The sequence below is a fragment of the Typopeltis vanoorti genome, chromosome 14 (genome assembly GCF_054136105.1).
Source record: "Typopeltis vanoorti isolate ZY-2024b chromosome 14, IOZ_Tvanoo_1.0, whole genome shotgun sequence".
NCBI classification, from domain to species: domain Eukaryota; kingdom Metazoa; phylum Arthropoda; class Arachnida; order Uropygi; family Thelyphonidae; genus Typopeltis; species Typopeltis vanoorti.
The window spans coordinates 49,503,728-49,520,451 of NC_143562.1; the positions used below are offsets into that span (position 1 = coordinate 49,503,728).

Genomic DNA, 16,724 nt, shown 5'->3' on the forward strand with positions numbered 1-16,724 from the left:
AATAAATTCTCGCTGATTAAATGCTAGAGGATGTACCAGAGTATTGCGAGAAAGGCTTATCCTGCATTATATCCTTGCCCTCTAGCCATAAATAGTTATCCTACAAGAAATTAACATCCATTCTGCCAGGAAAGTTACAGAAATTTTGAATGCTAGAGGAATTGGCGCAATCACTGTTCTGCCATACAATTTCATGAGTCACTACTGAAATCCACAAAATTAAACCCGTAATTTTGGGATAGTCGATACTTTTCCTGGGTGTGCAATACACGCACTCATTAGAACTCAAACTGGGAAGAAAATGCATATAATTAATGTATACATACCAAAGGACGAACAGTTTGCAACGCATGTACCAGATTTTGTTCAAAATCACCTCAGTAAAGTCAATGAAGACCACCTCATATAGACAGGGGATTTCAGCTGCATCCTGTAATGGACTGACATTAATGCTCGAATCTCACTAGATCAACTTCTCCAGAGAATGTAGTCTATAGCTACGAGCTAACTGATATCTTCAGACACCTGAACCCCGATAAAACGTGTTCTCCTGGATGGTGAAATGTGGTCGTACAGAGCCGTATACAAGGCATGGCTCCATAGGTATTATACATCTATGCATACAATAACCTTCATTAGAAGCACATATCATCCTCTCATGCATCAGATCATGATTCCATCCTTCTGAGAATCTTCATTCCTGGGCACAGTGGACACAATGGAATAGCATACTGGATCTTCAATAACAGGTTACTACATGACACGAAATATCTCAAAACCTCCAAAAAACTATATCGCTACTTTCATCAGAAACATACCTACTTTCCGACTAATTTCTGATTGTTGGTCATTCTTTACGACAAAAGCAGAGTATTTACTCAAAAGCATAGTCATTAGCAAAATTTTAAATAGACATTCAATCTTTAACAATCTGCAACAAAACTAACAATTAGATCATCCTGACTCTGAGGAATACCAGTCCCTATAATCCAACATACCTGCATCGAATGCAGACCACAGCAAGGAGACCTATTATAAGGGCTCCCTCAAAGTATATCATTTCATTGGAAAAACTCCAACAAGAGTGCAACGCCATTTCTGCTTAACAATAGATAGTCGGAAGCATTATAGAAGATGACGATGAGATCCTCTTATATGTCTTCCAGTACTATGAAAACCTACTTATACCAATCTAACTCAACATCTATTTATGTTACTGATATAATTCTCTCTGATGTAAAAAGTCTCTCAGTAGCAACACAGAATAAAACAGAATCCCCCATGACGCTACAAGATTTTGCAACTCTGCCTGCACCCCTTTACTAAAAGATAAATCTCCTGGCATGGATTTCACAGTTTAATATCACAACCGCTCCTAATGGGAAACATTTTTATCTATCTTCTACAGAATATATCATATATCTAATCCAATACTAATGGCTTACCCCACTCCAATATGAAAACGACTGCTATTACACTTATCCCAAAGAAGTGCTACAAATGTACAAAACTGGAGACCCATCTCCATTATAAACATTAACTGTAAATTAATAGCAACGCCATTGCCAACAAATTTAAACCTGCCCTTAACGAAATAATGGATAGGCATCAAAGCTATTCTATCCCAAGTTAATCTATACAAGAAAATAAAAGAATAACTCTTCTTGATGTAGATGGTGTTAGGGTGACAGATGAAGAAAATGTTTTTCAATAATTGCGCACCCATTTTGCTGAAAGCTATCAACCTGGCATATGCAACATCGAGTTCACTGCTACCTCTTTACTGAATGAAGAATCTTAGATGTATGAAGATGATGTATTACGTTGTTGCACAAAATAAATAAGAATTGAGTAATACGGACTGATGGGATATCGACACGGGTGATAAAAGATTGTTCACCTAAATTGGATATTCCTTAGACCAGCTATATAAAATGAGTATTCAACCGATGTGTCCAACTATGGACCAATCAGTATCTCAGGAGTGGTGGTGAAGATTTTGGAAAAATTGGTTAGAACTCGCATTCAGGAATGGATACGCCATGATACCTTTGGATTTTGCTAAGGATTTTGACAGAATACAACATGACAGACTGCAGTCTTATCCATATTCTATATTATAATTTAATATAGAGTACTTTGTATTATAATATAATATGGAATATGGATAAGAGGACGGTTGTGAGAGGTATTAAAAAGTGTTATATGGGTAACGACAGAGTGCAACATCTAAGGTGACTAGTGGTGTACCACAAAAATCCGTCCTTCGTAGACTGTCATTCAATCCGTGCATTAATGATATTGAGAAGGATACAGCTGTTCGCTGATGATGCAAAGATAGGTAGGGTAATCAGAAATGTAGCTGATATGTAGTACTTACAGAATGATTTCAGTAGGTTGGAATTGCGTGCATGGGAAAGGAATGTTCATAGTCAGTAAATCATGCATTTTGGCGTGATTAGATATCCAGTGTCGTATTATATTGGTGGGATTATGCAAGAAGAAACTGATGAGGCTAGGGATCTTGGAGTGTTAGTAGATAGGAAGTTAAAGAGGGAACCATGCAGTAAAGATTGCAAATACAAATCTCAAGATACGTGCATCGCTCTAACGAACGTCCACATATAAAGATACAAATGCCATTTTCCCACTTTACAACAAAAACCAGGAGAACAGACCTGTACACTACTGTGTACAGGTCTGTTTTCCTGGTTTTAGTTGTGATTCTGATAGAGTGGAGCGAGTGCAAAGGAGAGTGTTAAAATTATATCAGGAATGTGGAATACTGGTCACGAAGAAAGTGCAAATTTATAGACTACAGGCACTAGCCAACTGAAGAAAGAGGGGTGATATTATTTAGACTTACAAACTTCTTAACGTGGCACACAGGATTTCATTTGATGGAGGGTGGGGGAAATACGAGAAGGTATCACTATATATATATATAATCCTACTTTTTGGTGCTTAAAAGCATGCCACTTCGTGTAAGAGCTAATTTAGTGTCTAGCGTTCATTGCTTCGTGCATAGAATTAAAGCTGTAGCGTTTCAGTCCTATTGGAATAGTTCGGACCGACTGAACAACACAAGAACTTTATGAAATTATAAATAAATAATAACTTTAAAGCATATTACAGGAGAGGACACACGGGAGGAAGGAATTGGGTTTTATGCGGTTATTAAGGGATAACTATCTGCGACAGCATGTAATGGAAAATACTAGGGGTTAGAGAGTGCTTGATCTAGTAATTATATCTGAGGATTTGGCCTTCACAAATATGACCACATTGCCACCAATCGGTGAGAGTGATAATAGGGTCTTGACTTGGGAGGTGGCTAAAGGTGTAGAATTTTCAATTAAGACAGGGTACATGTGGAATTATCGGGCTGGAAAGTATGACAAGCTTAGGAGTTTGATTGGTTCAGTGCCATGGCATGTACAACTGCAAGGACTAGAAGCCGATTGTGCATGGAAAGTAGTTAAGAAGTGTTTGCATGAAGCAATGGCTGACTAGTAGTAGGGGTGACGGTTCTGACCAGATCAAGATCAAGATAAGATAAGGAAAGTGGGCGTGGCTTCCTGACGTCATTGTGAGTGACGTCATGAGTTTGGAATTTCCATGTGAGCAAGTGTGTGAATGGCTTCAGTTCTTGTGTTTTGGTTCGCGTATGGGATTATGGGGGATTTTTTCGGTTCGCCTATGGAATTATGGGTGATGGTAGAGATAAGGATTCGTGTTGTGATTGGTGGGACAGTTTAAACCAAATGCTTCCGGTGTGCGTGGCTTCATGAGTTTGGAATGTTTGGAATTTCCATGTGGGCAAGTGTGTGAATGGCTTCAGTTCTTGTGTTTTGGTTCGCGTATGGAATTATGGGAGATGGTAGAGATAAGGATTCGTGTTGTGGGTGTGTGTTGTTTTCAGATGTAGATACGTGACGTCATTTGTTATTTGTAAATAAATGTCGTCATTTGTTATTTGTAAATAAGTGACGTTGTTGTTTTGAATGGAAAGGATGATATTAGTGGATAAGAAATCGTGTCGTGATTGGTGGGACACTTCTGACCAGATCAAGATCAAGATAAGATAAGGAATCGTGACGCGAATGTTTGTTGTTATTGAGTTTGGAATTTCGCTGGGCCCCCCTTCTGTCAGAAATATCACGTGGTGTGATGATAAGATATCTTTGAATTTTCCCAGGGTGGCACACATCCGTCATTGTCGTCTATGGGAATTCTTAGAGTATGTCGTGATGGCGGGTGTGATTAGATTTTTCTGAATAATTAATTATATACTAGTGTCACTCAAACATACGTTTTTTTTTTTTTTTATTATTTTATTTTATATAGATGTTTGTACTAATTTTCCAATACATTTGGGGTATTTGTTTCCTGTTAAAGGGTGGGAATTCTTAGAGTAAGTCGTGATGGCGTCAGTCTTTCGAGCTTTTCTGAATAATTAATTATATACTGATGTCACTCAACACACATACTTTTTTTTTTTTTTCCATACCTCATCTGTATTTTCTTCTATATACATATTCTAATCAAGTTCATATTTTATTCATAATTCATCCGGATATTTTGATTTGTCTAAAAGTAAGATCTTGAAGTTCAATAAATAAATAAATAAACAAATCGTGTGTGTTTTCACGGTTATTTCAAAAGTGTTCTTACTTAAACATACATAACACATCAAAGACACTGTTTTTTCTTTTAAGTTTACATATTTATTTCACAGATATTATTTACAATGCAATATGCAGAAATAGGAATTTACATATATCACCAATGCAAATGGTGTTTTTCTTGGCGTAACATTTCTTTCACATACACTTTAGACATGAAAACTCGCTAATGTGTCCATGTTGGTACTCTAATATACCCTGTGATTATTCTTATGAAAACAAAAAACAAAAAAAAAAAACCGTTCAGTTTTAGAATTACGTTTACTAAAAACATACGACCACTGATTATTGTATTACAATTATCAATTGTTATGTTTAAGTTAAAATTCACTTACATTTCTTTCCAGAATGAGAACATATTGGTACTAAATAGGTGTTTTCTGAATATTCCAAATTGTTGTTTTAACATATATTCACAGCACAGAACACAAACACAAATCTGAAATCCATTTGACGTTTTCATTATAGGTTTTACTTTTAAAATTCAGTTAACTACATATTATAACCAGAATAACTGAGTAAAATAAATAAGTTGTGTGTGAATTACTTTCCCACACTGTTAATTTTCATTAAGCTAGTTTGTAGATAACTGAGTGACTCATTTCCGGTCAGCCAGTCAGTCATCGTTCTTTTCATAGCCGTATATAGCGCTTACTTCAAAGGTAAAATATTTCCAGGGTAGTGTATTAGTCAAGCTTTCATGTGAGTAATGTTTACAATAGTGTTAGGTAGCAAAGATTTGTAAATGACCTCATGTGATCTTTGAGACCTGACTTGTTCGCATCTCATCCTATCCTACAAATATTGCACTCCAGCTTAATGTTGTGACTAAGTGTTTTCGAGGTGATACCCTACTGATGGGTAGCAAAGGTTCGTAATTTGACCTTGAGTGATCGTTGTGAACTAAATTATTCATTGTCACATGTTGTGATTATTGGTTTTCCATTGGTTCTGATTTTTTATAAATAGACTAATGGGGTGGGTGGGTGGTTCCATTTGAGTTTCTAGTAGTAACTTTCTAGTAGTATTTGGTTGTATTCCTTTGAGTTTCTTGTATTGGTAATTTGGTATGCATTCAGAAGATTGTAGTTTGAAAATGAGTTTTCCTGGAGAAAAGGTAAGTTAATTTTGTCATTTTATAGCAATGTCATGTGAATTTTAGTGACTACATTAGCGATTTTGTCTATAATGTTATAAGGTGGTTTTTGCAATGGAAAACGAATAATCATGTTCATGATATTCAATCTGTTTTGTGTTAAGTGAAAATCCCATAAGTCATATATATATATATATATTTTTTTTTTTTTTAATTTTTTTTTTTGATTGGGAAAAGATATTGAGTGTGGTTGTTTAGTAATATTGTGTTAGTGAAACCATCGCATAGTATCGAAATTGCTAATAAATTATGATGAGTAACATTTAATTTTTTTTTTTTTTTTTTTTTTGTTATTAGGATTTTTTTTGGGGGAAAAATTTTGAGGGTTGATGCTTAGTAAAAATGTGTTAGTGAAACTCTTATGTAGTATTGAAATTGCTAAAATCACCTTGAGTTTTTATTTCTAAACGATATTTCTGAAATCTAGAAAGTAATTTTATTATTTTATTTATTTTTTTTTTTAATAGCGATCATCTGTTATTCGCTTCGTTGATGGTAATGGGAATATATCCAATCATCAACCCACCATTGTAGAGGTAGATTTGACTGGAGAAAATGAAGAAATCACAGGACGTGGTATTAATTCTAATATAACAATCGCTGGTGTGGCTGGAGGAAGTCGCGACCCTCCCCAAAATTTATATGATTCACATTCAGTTACTGGATGTGAAACTAAACTCTCTACGTCTACTACTATCGAACCCTCACTCTACAGGGATTTTTATACTGTTTCGGTGGCCCGATCACGTAAATCTATCAAGTATCAAACTCGACAATTAGAGTATCAAGTTCGATTTCGTGATCTGGAACTCTTTTCACCAGAGTGTTTTTTTGATATATTTCGAGATATGCTTAATGAGATCATTCAGCGTTTATCGGGTTCTGGAACTTTTTCTCACGTTCGGTTGGGTGTTAGTGCATCCAGTTTAGAAAGCAACATAAACTTACCATTTATGTTGCTTTCTGAACTAACTATCCATAGGATAGTTGATGCTTTTTATGCTGTCTCCCAATCGAAACGTGAGTTTCTTTTGGCAAATGATCTTGTGATCGATGTCGTACTTATTAATATCAGTAACAATGGTGGTGGAAGAAGCAATGTTAAAAGAAGAACGCTGCTTAGCCTGGATGAATTTGTGAAAATAAAAAAAGCTATTGTGGAAATTAACAACAAAGACAATCTTTGCATGGCCCGAGCACTTGTTCTGGGTGTTTCTTCACACACTGATGATGTTGCAACATACAGACAAGTGCGTTTAGATAGAAAAAAGTTACAAACAAAGAGGGCTTTAACTTTGCACAAAATTGCTGGGGTTCCGCTCATTTCTTGCGGTATTCCAGAAGCAGATCTCTTTCAAAAGCATTTGACTCCGGAATACCAAATCGTAATTTTTTCAGCAGATGCTGATTTTTCTGTGGTATTTCGGGGCCCAAATGCAAATAAACAGATCTGTCTTTTATACCGCAACTCTCATTATGATTTAGTGCGTAGTGTGCCTGCTCTGTTTGGGAATAAATATTATTGCCCCAGTTGCTTTCGGACATACAGCACTTCTATCAAATTGCAAATGCATAGATGCAAAAATATATGCATCCGCTGCCGCACAAACGCCAGTCATAGTGTGCGGGACCTACTTTTGTGCAAGTCGTGCAATAGATTTTTCTACGGCAACGAATGTCTGAATTTGCACATAAAAAATAATATTTGTTCAAAACTCCATCGTTGCGGACAGTGTTTGACTACTTTCTCTACAGATAAAAGTCACGTCTGTCCACCTGAAAATTTCTGCAACTACTGCAAATCAGTTCACCCAAAACAGAAATGCTTTGTGCAAAAATCTGAGGTCTCAAATAAACAAGTTTCTATGGTTTTTTTTGACACAGAAACTATAGCTAAAAATCATCGTCATGTACCAGTATTATGTATAGCTGATTTTGGTAGTCACGAACGCGAGTTTTGGGGTGAAAACTGTGTGGGTCAATTCCTAGACGAGCTGTTTTCTGTCAAGAATATTATGAAAAGAGATCGAGATGGTAAAATCCTTCGGACTGTCAAACCAAAATACGAAAATATTCGTGTAATTGCACACAATTTTCGTGGTTTTGACGGGTATTTTATTTTGGAATATCTTTTTTCAAAAAATTTCCAACCCCGTGTAGTGTTTGACGGATCGAAGATACTTGCTATCTATTATGACCCTTTAAACATCATATTTCTTGACAGTTTTTCCTACATAAGTGTCGCTCTTCGGAAACTGCCTGCTATGTTTGATCTCCCAGAAGTTCGTAAGGGTTTCTTTCCTCATAAGTTTCACACATCCGATTCTCTGGATTATCGTGGTGTCATCCCCGAAAAAGCATATTTCCAGCCGGAATTTATGAATAAAGAAACTCGTACAGAGTTCGAGACTTGGTACGAAAATCGGCTAGACACTGAATACTGTCTGAAAGCGGAACTTTTAGCTTATACGAAAGATGACGTGCGTGTTTTGCGAGACAGTTGCAACACTTTTCGCACTCTCTTCATACAGCTCACCCAGATTGATCCCTTTCTCCATGACATTACAATTGCAGGAGTATGTTTGAGAGTATTTCTCCAAAACTTTTTGAAACCTAACACATTGGCCATACTTCCTGCTCGGGGTTACATAGGGGCAAACGTGCAAAGTCGAAAGGCTTTGGCTTGGCTCAAATGGCAAGAACAACAGAACAACATAACCATACAACATGCACGATCTGTGGGGGGAGAAGTCCGCATCGGACCTTATTTTGTCGATGGGAAATGTGGAAGCTTAATTTTTGAATATTACGGGTGCTTCTTCCATGGTTGTATTTTTTGTTATAAACCAAGTACATTCCAACCATACAGAAACACTGACATGATTTCCCTTTTTGAGCAAACGAAGGATCGCGAAAAATACTTTCGTAGCCAAGGATTCGACGTTATCTCAATTTGGGAATGTCAGTTTAATGCAGAAATTTCTGAAAACCCAGCCTTGAAAACCTTTATTGCTGCTCTTAATATTCCAGATCCCATATTACCTCGTAGTGCTCTGCATGGTGGCAGAACCGACTGCTACAAAATGTATCACAAAATTCAGTCAGAAGGGGAAGTTATTCGCTATTTGGACTTCAATAGCCTTTATCCATGGGTAATGAAATACCAGGTATTTCCTATGGGGCATCCCGAAGTTATTATCGATAATTTCGACTATTCTCCTGGGGTATACTTTGGTATTTGCCATGCAAAAGTGGAAGCACCTACAGATCTCTTTTTACCGGTTTTGCCCATCACAGTTAACGAAAAATTAATCTTCCCCCTGTGTGGAAAGTGTGCTTCCGAAATGGCCCCATTATGCTCTCATACGGACCGATCATTTACAGGTTATTGGTGCAGTCCAGAGTTAGATTTAGCACGTTCTCGCGGTTATAAAGTTATTGAATTTTACGAGGTGTGGCATTTTTCTCAAAAATTTGAAGGGGAAGAAAACTTCTTTGCTCACTATATTGATACCTTTCTGAAGCTGAAACAGGAAGCATCTGGATGGCCTGAAGGTCAAAACCGACAGGCTTATCTGGACGAGTTTTTGCTAAGGGAAGGTGTTATGTTAAATAGTGAGCACATTAGTAAAAACCCTGGTAAACGTTCACTTGCTAAGCTTTGTTTGAATTCTCTATGGGGAAGGCTTGGCATGAGAATGTTAAGAACTCACACCCAGGTGATTTCCTCTTATGAAGACCTCGTAGAACTTTTTTTAGATAACAGTAAAGTTATCCAAGATGCCAGGTTAGTTTCAGAAGAGCAGATGATGGTTGCCTACTCGCCTGTTGAAGGCACTGAGCCTGAAAATAGGAAAGGGAATGCTGTCATCTCCTCATTTGTAGCTGCCTACGGTAGGATAAAGTTATACGAGGTCATGGAACCTTTGCAAAGACGGCTTTTATACACAGATACTGATTCTGTGATTTTCATTGAAAAACCGGGCGATTACTCACCGTCCATTGGTCACTACCTTGGGGAGCTAGGTGACGAACTCGACGGTGACTTTATTGTTGAGTTTGTTACCACAGGCCCCAAATCTTATTCCTACAGAACGCGGAGGGGTAAGATTGTGACCAAATGCAAAGGCATTACTTTAAATTCTCGCGCGGCCACTGAGATTAATCTGGAATCTATGATTGCAGCAGTAAGGGGTGAGCCACAAAATATCCAAATTCCTGTACCATTTTCTGTCCACAGAGACAAATGGAGCTGTCAACTCAAAACGACCTCAGTAACAAAAAGATTTGGATACACTTTTGCGAAGCGCATAGTGTCAACAGACACATGCACTTTTCCCTATGGGTATTTTAAAGGATAATTCCTTACACTCATATACCCCATAAGCAAAAGATGCCATCTATGGGACAGAAAACTAAACAACATTCTACCTGGTTGGTAAAAATCCATGGTTGTTTCCCAACACGATGATTTGCAGTGTCGCCCTTCTCTTGTACATTTTTAACATCAATGTTATTGTTACTATTATTCCACAATAGCTTTTTTTTTTTTTTTTCTTAGAATTAAAAAAGAAAATTCGTCTTGGCATGATTACATGGTGACTGTGATAAAAAAAAAAAAAAATGTTGACAAGGAGATTTTTTTGATATTAAAACAAGTATCTATTTGTTTTTACATGATCTCTGATTATATAAAACAATCACAGTCTTATTATGTTATCATTTTCAATATGTTCATACATCCATTTACATGTATAATTTCGGGAGCTACTCAGTCAGGAAAAACAACATTCGTGTTGTCTCTCATAGAACATTGTAATCAACTAATCAAACCACCACCGGAACGAATCGTTTACTGTTACAGTGAAAATCAAGATAAATTTAAAAAATTTACCAATATAGAGTTCGTGAATGGTTTGAAGTTACCTGAATTTGATTCTAATGTGAGAAATTTACTCATAATCGATGATTTGGTTCACCAGGCTAAGGACAGCACGGAAATAGCTGATGTTTTCATAAAAGGTTCACATCACCGTAACCTTAGTGTCATTCTACTGACACAAAATTTATTCTGTAAAGGTACACATTTTCGTACAATTTCTCTCAATAGTCATTATGTTATTGCTTTTAAAAATCCCCGAGACTCTTTGCAGTTTTCTCATTTAGCTTCCCAAGTATTTCCAGGACAAACGAACGTGTTAGTTCAGATTTATAAAGATGCAACACGGGAACCCCACTCATATTTAGTTTTAGACTTTAGACAGGAAACACCTGATATTTTACGCTTGAGGTCACGGATTTTGCCAGGAGAAGAACCCAATACAGTATTTATCCCTGAATGGCTGATAGACTCAAACGCTATGAATATCTCATCAAGTACTTATCTCATTCCTCTCCCAAACAAGCAAATGATGCTTTAAAACATTGCACCTCCAGCCAAATCACTACACTCTGTGAAATTTGCAAAAATGTATTATGTGGAAATATTCCACTAAAAAACAAGCAAAAGTCACGCCTACGAAGGAAAAAAAAAATTATAAGAGCACTAAGTAACAAATCGCTTCCCTTCATAACCAGAAGAAAATTGGTTTTACAGCACGGAGGAGCACTGTTCCCATTATTAGGCAGTATCATTGTTCCTTTATTGACTTCACTTATTAGAAAATGAATATGTTTAAAAAATTTACGCTTCTCCAATCACCAGAGGAGCGTGAATTGTATGCACTTGATGATGAAATGAGTGCTATTTTAAAAATAAGAAATAAACATGCAGATGAAAAAGTAAAAGCATATTTAAATGTTCTGCAAAAGTATTTAGGGTTGAAAAACCAATTGGCTCTCACAGAAGGAGAGCAACAGGAACATAGAATACCACGTCCAGAACCTTTACTGAACAAACCAAATACCCAGAACCATTCCCATCAACCATCAACGTCAGCCACTCCCAGTGAAGAAAATGCTTCCACACCAATCCCTCCCCGCAAGAGAGCTCGAAGAAGGAGTACCAAATTCATCTCTCTATCTCCCCGAAAGCTGCGTGGGAATAAGAAACTGGTTTGGAAAAAATGGTAAGTGAAAAACAATTTTTTTTTTTTTTTTAATTATTTTTTATTTTCAGTAAATGATCTGTAACAGCATTAGTTACTACAATATCATTTAACCACAAATCCTTAGAATAACATTTGCTAATAATATTTTGCATAGAAAGACCACGACATCTCAATATTAAAAAATACACACAATGCAAACCACAAGCGACAGATTCCTTAGCTTGTACAGCTACAGAATTATAATACCATTTATTAGTATTAATATTCAGAAAGTTAACAATATCGTTTTCGGGTGGACGACCGAAGCTATCGAAAAAATCACCGTGTTTGTCTTTAATATAGATAGCTTGCCAATGTTGTCCTGGCAACCAGGTCGGATCTGTGTTCACGACGAACATCGACTGTTGTTTTCTGATCGGATATTGTGGCAATTCATCACGAGCACAAACTCCTAAACCCACTTTTCTCGTCGTGGGTTCTAACTCTAGTATGCTTACTAATTGTTCAGTGTTCATAGTCCAGTAACACAGAACGATCCTTTGTTACGGATAACGTACACTCAAATTCTGCATAAAGAACCACTGTGATGTTTTCAGGAAGAGGTTGAGCAAATTTAACTTCGAGTCGCACACTTCCTCTTCTTAACAGGCTGACATGGGGGGCAACGGCATTTTGATCTGGCGATAAGTCAAATCCATAGAGAACGTTTCCCTTTACGTATTCTTCATAAGAAATGTCATTACCACAGTCTCTGTTCCATTTACCTAGTGATGTGAACAGTGACATGTAACATCTGCTGTAATGCCTTTCTTTGAAGTTCGGAGTCAAAGGTTGTGAGGGATACTGAATACCGTCAGCGGTCACTACAAGAAAATTCAGATTGAAATGATGAAAATTAAATGGATTTCTGTTGAAAGTGCCATTAAATCCATCACTAGCGACCAGTCCAATAATTAATCTAGATGGTATTTCACCTAGATACAGATTGTCTCGTGTGGCATCTGACATACCCTTGGGAATTGAAAAATAAGACACTTGCACACGATTGATGGGGTATATCATGTTTGACTTGTCTAACACAGACAGGTGAGCCAGTTGAATCTTTGAATTTATTTTGACTTTGCGGACAAAAAGTGTAGCCTCTTCAATTTGCACTTTAGCCTTAGAATCAGCATTTGCAGTCAGTAAACAAAATTCGGGAGAACTGCGAACCATACGAACACGAACAGTAACGTTATTGATCAAGTACCGGTCTTGATGCATGATGTCAGCGTGTATTCGCCCAAGCATCTCGACACTTTTCGATTGGTTAATTCGAGCTTGTCGTCTACGCATCCCACATTCACTTTTGGTAAACATATCACTAACATTAGCCACATCATCTTTAACAAATAGTTCATTTGTGAGTTGACTGTTTTTAGCATCTCTGTCATAATTTAGTAGGTTTTCAATATAAGCCCTATAAGGATACGTGTCTGATGCCACATTCACTAGTTTATCTTGGAGAAAAACGTCAATTTGACTGAACAGGGAATGGAAAAAATTATTCACAACACCAACTGAAGAATCTTCGATAGGTTTATTATCATTGTCGGTGATGCGCACACGAACACGTAGGTATGAGTTTCCCAAATCCAAGTATTCTTCAGATGTACCTGGTATGCAAAATTCCACAGGACCTCCACTGTCAGTACTGGATATTGGTTGGTAGGTAACATAAGAACTTCTTTCCACACACATGTTGACACGAGGGTGGGAAAAAAGATCTAACTCTGACATCATATCCTCAGCAAAAGATGTCATCTCGCTTGCGTTTTTTAGTATTCGTTTTTTTCTTCTTGCTTCCTTGACCTCTCTGAAGTAATCGACTCTGAGCCTTTTCAGCAATGGTTTTCCCAGCTTCTGATGCTCTGTTTATAAAGGCTCGACGTACAGGTACCCCTTCCAATACATCTCCTATCATATGCTGACCGGCTTTTAAGGCTTGACGACCGACAAATTGAGCTGCAGGTTTTAAAAGTGGACTTAGAAAGGAGAAGGCACTTCTGAAAATGCTACCTAATCCGTACCCACGCTGTATTGGGGGGCCCGTAAACATTTGAGCCCCACCTGCCTGCAATGTGTAATATCTGAGATAATCAGTCATCCTTCACTTGTCGGAACTGTAATTTAACTATTGTCTTGCCACCACGAAAGTGGAACAACTCGCCGCTGTCAGAACGAATTTCAATGCTAATTGACTGAAATGTTTGTTTTCGTAACGGATAATAATCAGGTTGAGCAAAAACGAAGGAGCACTTAGTGCTGCACTGAACAACTCGTAACAATGGTGCACATGTATCACCAACTATCTGTTCTTGTATTAAATCAGAATAAACAAAATATGCGGCTACACCCCTCTTTATATCAACTGGATATTTCCCTGTGATTGTACCTTTCAGTTTAACACCAATCTGATTAAAACCCAGTAGAAGCCCCAAACCCGAGGCCTCCTTGGGAAACAAAAGGTTGTAATCTTTTGGGACTGTCAGAGAAATAGTGTTGTTTGGATTCTTTTTTCCAGTAATCACAGAACTCACATCAAACATTGCTTGAAGAAGTTCAGAGGGTGAATTGTAACTGCCATGGGGAATCTTGTACACTTTGTAAAATCCTTCTTTAGACTTTTCGAAAACTTTATTTCCTGCGATGTTGTTGTTCTCGATATTGTTGCCACCTCCCCCAATTGCACGTATCATATGAAACTCATCGTAACCGGAATCGATGTTATTAAATTCTCCCGGAAGATGAATTTCGGCAAGAGCAACTTCCCATTTACCTTTAAGTCTGATCTCATGTGGTAATTCCACTTGAAATTTCGTTTGCGTGTTTGTAGGAAACATTTTCATACTGGCATTACTGGGAAGGGTTAAGTAAAACATCTTCGCTACGAACCCAAGAATTATACGATGAGGGATAACCGAGCCACTTAACAAAATACTGAAGCTTTCCTTTCTGTTTGCGCTGCTTAAGTACTTGTTCGATTAGATACACGTCTTCCGGAAGTTCATTGGGTATATTAGCCTTTTGCAGTTGAGCTTCGTAGAAAGTTCCCTCCACTATCTCTCCGTCCCGACTGCGAACTCTATATACTACAGGGTTTCTATTAATAACCTGAGCAATAGTGAACAATTCTCGTGTCCAGTTACCCCAATACCCTTTTCTAAATTTGTGGGTATCATCACTTAAAACCACACTATCACCTACTTGAAATTTTGGTTTGGTAGTCTCCTCTTGGGTTCCGTACAAATATTTCCAAACACGATCCTCGTTGTGAAGGTTAACTTGGGAAGGAGCCATACCGATAGTGCGGTGTGGTGTGAGGTTATAAGTATGTACAAGGGTCGGCAATACATTTGTATAACTTTTACTTTTAGTATACGTCATCCACTTGTAGATCTTTGTTTTCAATGTTCTGATAAATCTTTCTGCAATGGGTGCTTTCATTTCGCTCCTGGTCGTGTAGAAATGAATATTATGGTTCTTAAACAATGCACGAACTTTCTTGTTGCAAAACTCTTTTCCTTGATCAGTGTTTATGTAACATGGCACTTCCTCTTTAAAAATAGACTCGAAAGCATTAACAACATCGTCTGCTGATTTCTTCTTCAGTGTTCGAACCCACGCAAATCGGGAAAAACAATCAATGCATACAAGAAGGAAACACACACCCCCATTCTCTTTTGCAAGGGATGACATATCTGCCAAATCACATTGAAAAGTATGTAAAAGTGTCGGGACTTTGATTTGATTGCGTTTAAACTTTCTTCTAATGGGTTTATGTCTCACATAAGTAGGTTGTGTTGCTAACCAACTTTTCACGGTTTCATGTGACAAATTTGTATGTTTCTGTAAAGCTTTGATACTTCCAAAACTAACTACTGTATTAGGATTATAGTAATCTGCTAACTTTTCCATTACTATCAATGGTATTTTTTTCTTTGCAGGTGAAAATCAAGAAACATCGCAAAAGTGGCAGTTACTTGCTTTTATAGCAGTACTGCTAACATTAGTGACCGGAGAAATAGCCATAATCATCTGGGAAGCAGTATCAAAATCAGGCAACCAAACTTGCCTCATCAAAGAAATGTTACGCCAAGAAAAATACCATTTGCATTGGTGATATATGTAAATTCAATTCCTATTTCTTGCATATTGCAATGTAAATAATATCTGTGAAATAAATATGTAAACTTAAAAGAACAAACAGTGTCTTTGATGTGTTATGTATGTTTAAGTAAGAACACTTTTGAAATAACCGTGAATACACACACGATTTGTTTATTTATTTATTTATTGAATTTTAAGATCTTACTTTTAGACAAATCAAAATATTCGGATGAATTATGAATAAAATATGAACTTGATTAGAATATGTATATAGAAGAAAATACAGATGAGGTATGGAAAAAAAAAAAAAAGTATGTGTGTTTGAGTGACATCAGTATATAATTAATTATTCAGAAAAGCTCGAAAGACTGACGCCATCACGACTTACTCTAAGAATTCCCACCCTTTAACAGGAAACAAATACCCCAAATGTATTGGAAAATTAGTACAAACATCTATATAAAATAAAATAATAAAAAAAAAAAAAAACGTATGTTTGAGTGACACTAGTATATAATTAATTATTCAGAAAAATCTAATCACACCCGCCATCACGACATACTCTAAGAATTCCCATAGACGACAATGACGGATGTGTGCCACCCTGGGAAAATTCAAAGATATCTTATCATCACACCACGTGATATTTCTGACAGAAGGGGGGCCCAGCGAAATTCCAAACTC

At 37.0% G+C, this 16,724-nt stretch overlaps 1 protein-coding gene across 1 annotated transcript in view; it reads right to left on the reverse strand.

Moving 5' to 3' along the window:
* LOC150099445 (cytochrome P450 4c3-like) overlaps positions 1-16,724 on the reverse strand; it is a 161,695-nt gene that overhangs the window by 123,199 nt on the left and 21,772 nt on the right. The window lies entirely within an intron of this gene.